The following is a 4049-nucleotide window of genomic DNA, read 5'->3' as shown; positions in this document are numbered from 1 at the left end:
CAAATACCCCACTCCCCTCCCCCCGCTGGCGCTGGAAAGCCATTCCCTGGGTCCTGGCCCTCCATGCCTTGGCCCCAGTCCCTCTGCAGCTCTCCTGGAGCCCCTTGAGGCCCTGCCAGGGGCTCTGAGCTCTCCCTGGAGTCTTCTCTTGTGCAGCTGAGCACCCCCAGCTCTCACAGCTTTTAAATGCAGACTCCACTTCTCCACTTTCCCTCTGTTTGAGACATTTTCCCTCCCTCCCCTTTTCCCCTGGCTGCCTCTGTCACCTCCAAGAGCTCCTATGCCAGAACGCCACAAGCCCAACTATTTGGCTTCTTGCTCTTAGGTGTAACTCAGCCATCTGTGACCCTTCGTAACCAGTTTTCCTCTATCCTGCCTCCCAACTTAAAATCTAATTTCTTGGTAATGCCTCAGACTTTATCATGGTGCCCCCAAGCCCCATTCAAAGCCTCCCAAGGTCTCCCCTTCTCACCAGCCCTGCGCTCCACACTCCTCGAGGCAGAGGAAGCAAAACTGCACAGACAAGCCCTGGCTGGCAGCAATGCCAAGAAACTTGGAGATTTCCTGCTGGAGCACCTATGGAAAATGAACAGCTTATTTTTTCCTCCGTGTGTTCCCATTTATTCAGGCTGAACACTCCCCAGTGTTTCCTGTCTCGGCAGAAGCTAAGTTTGGTGTATCCAAAATCCTCTTTAAAAAGCCACAAGACAGTCATATCCCATCAGGGTAGCTGCCCCTGGATGTTATATGGGATCACGGCATCAAACAGGTTATATTTGTACTGTTTTCACCAAAAATAATCCTCCCCACTCTCCAAAAAGGGATTTCAAGGACAACATTTTTTAAAATAATTAAAATAATTATTTAGATTATTGCAGAATTTCTTGAGGACCAATTATTTTGCTATCAACAGAAACAATCAGATTCCAGAAACTATTTAGAAAACCATGCCTTGAGTAAATGGAACCCAGAACACTCAAGAAGTCACGTCCACCTGTTATCAGAAGCCACACACCTCTGTAAGCGCCTGTGTATATAACATTTAAAAAAATCCCAGACTTCCTAGTATTAAATGTAGCATTTATCAGTGCTATTAAGTGCTTTAAAAAATATCTTTTTATGTATTTAAGAACTTTAAAATGTCTTTGGGAAGGTATAATCTGCTTTGGAAAGTTTGGTCCCCATTTTTAAATGTGCTGATGAAGTCAGTGCTGTTGCCCCAAAGGATCTGTCACTTCCCCAAAGGGATGCAGAAAGTATTTCTGTACTAAAAAAGTTGTGGATGCAGCATCATGTCCATACTTAACACACATGAAATGCCTCATTTTTAAAGATTAGAGCTGGATAATTTTTGCAACCTCTTTCTATCACATCTTAATTATTTTTTCTTCCAAAAAAACAGAAATATTGTTATTCTCTCTTGATTTCTTAAAACAAGGACACTTCATGCATCATTTGGCAGCCCTGTGCAAGCGGTTTGTACTTGAATTTCCAGAAAAACAGTGTGTTATTTACATTGCCAATTGCAACACTTCTTTCTGTGTAAAAGCTCCCTTAGATTTCACCAATCTTTGCCTTCTTTTTTTTTTTTTTTTTTTGAATAAACAGACCCTGAAGGCAAGAAGAACACTGCAGAGAAGGAAAATAGCTCCGATACTCTTAGAGCTGGAGGCCAAATACAAATTCCACACACTCTCTGCTGGCTTAGGTTGATAAATTTGCTGGGATTTCAAGGCTCAGCCCCAAAATTTCATCTTCCCAGGGAGAGTGTTGATGCACAAGATACATCTCTCTCTTAATATGCTATTTTTCCAGGGGAATGTGTTGATTACCCCTCAGCTGGTCAAAAATGCACTTGTCACTGCTGTCCTGCTGCCCTGTGGACGTCCTTAAGGGTTCTCCAAGGCTGGGAAGGAGAACTGGCAAAGGTTAAGGAGTAGAAGGGGAGTGAGCTGCAGTAATGGAACCACGCCGATGCTCCAACACCAAAGCCGCAGATCCCAAATTGTCACCTGCTCCCACTCACACACAGCCACTCCGGTGTCTGCCACTGCTCTCATTCCAGCAGGCTGCCTCAACATCCACCCCTTTCCAGTTGCTTTCCAATGGGAGCCGCAGCTTTAGGGAGGCATTAACCCTGGAAACCCTCACTGGATTCTGCAAACACCCATGATCATTTCTTTTTAAGCAAGCCAGATGTTATGAAATGGGGAACACTACGTAAGCTGATATTCCATGTTTACAAAATTTTAGAAGCAAAACAAGAGCTTGCAGCAAACCAACCCCACTGGAATAATATGTAGAAAATAATAAAAAAAAAAAGAAAAGAAAAAAATAAGTCCTGGAATGTATAGTTGCAGAAATAAGACACAATACCAGAAGAAACTTCCAGAATGCTCATTTTTAACTCTAGAATTTCACGTGTCCAAAAGGCTTGGCTCATCCCACATTCCCACCCGTGCAGAGGAGAGAGGAGAAGCTGAAGGCATTCAGCAGACATTTGCATCTATATTCTGCAAGTGGCAGATGCAAAGGAAGAGATTCATTTCCCCTAACATAAGCCATCTAAAAATTAAATGGCTGATAGTCATCTTGGATTCTTTTTAAACCCAGATTAAAATAGCTGCTATGTGCAGGTCTGCCCTGCTCTCTCCCCAGAGATTACAGAAAGCACTCAAGTGCCAAACTTAAATAGGGGGCTGAAATTAAATCAGAGGTATCCCACCCTCAGCACAACTCCTGAATGCATGGCCTTGTATCCAAAGCGCACTGGAATCCCTGGAAAAATCACGGCTGTAATCCTGGAAGGGTGTTACAGTCCTCTGCCGCTGCTCAGAGATTCGGGGAAGGTCAGGATGACCTGAGGTGCTGCATCAGCCCCCCAGAGCGCCCTGTCCTGCTGGCTGCCAGCACCCCCAACACCCAGCACCCTTCAGGACAGCACACCAGCGTCCATTGGCTTGGGTTCCAATGGAAAGGCAGAAGTGGAAGCAAAGGAGGTGCTCATGCTCCCAACCTGTCTACTGAGACTGATCGCTTGGGATATTTTTAATGTCAGATATCCTGAGCCCTACCACAGCAGCATCACTCAGAAAGCATTGGAATGAGCATTTCTGCAGAACAAATGCGCAACTACAGTAAAATCCTCAAAAAGGGTCTAGCAGGGGGAAGAAAAAGAAAATAAAAAGAGTCTAAACTTGCCTGTGGCCTCCATTTTTCACTGCTCTGCACCCACCATGCCAGCAAGTGAAAGTGGGCATGCCTGTGTGCATGCACAGGACCAGAAGGGAACCGAGCCTGACCAAACCAGCTCCTCCTCCTGAGCAGCACCCCACACGACCCCCACGCTCGCAGCTGGGTGCCCGAGGCCAAGGGTGTCCCTCGAGCAGCCCCAAAGCCCTGCTGTGGCAGTGTGGGTGCGCACGGGGCGCTCCGGGAGTGGAAGAGCAGCAGGACAAGCCCCCAGATGCCCAAAAGGCACCACCAGGAGACTCTTAGAGGTCCAAGGCAGGGGAAGGAGAAGTCCTGGAAAGGAGCCCCCATTTTTGTTGCTGGAGTCTTGCACTGCAAACCCAAATACAAGGCTCGTGATCGAGGGCTTTGCCCTTTATCGGTGCATTTTGAGCATCCAGCTGTCAGGGGAAGGTGCGTGGGGAGCAGAGTGGGAGCACAGAGGGTACCAAGCTCATCTGCTTTTGTTCTTTCTATTTATTTTCTCTTTTTTTACGTGGCAGATGCTGGTTTTCCACGCACGCTGCCAGCTCTGCACAAACTCCTTTTTTTTTTTTTTTTTTTTTCGCCCCCCTCTCTTTTTAACACGTTCCTTTGAGAAACAAAGGTTCGATGCAAAACGCTGCCCCGATGAAATGTGGAAAGAGCCCGGTCTGGCTGCTGGTGAGTGCTGCTATTCATCTGACTAAGCAGCATTTGACATTTGGGCTTGGCGGGTCTCAAGTTTCCCTCTAGTAAGATATGGGCTGACTCCGCCGCAGCCAATCTCGGTCGGAGGCTGCGGATGGTGACCGAGGGAGGGAGGCATGAGCACATCC

The sequence above is a fragment of the Corvus brachyrhynchos genome, unplaced genomic scaffold (genome assembly GCF_000691975.1).
Source record: "Corvus brachyrhynchos isolate BGI_N302 unplaced genomic scaffold, ASM69197v1 scaffold285, whole genome shotgun sequence".
Lineage (NCBI taxonomy): Eukaryota > Metazoa > Chordata > Aves > Passeriformes > Corvidae > Corvus > Corvus brachyrhynchos.
The sequence above is the reverse complement of the archived record's forward strand: the minus strand, read 5'-3'. Positions refer to the sequence as shown.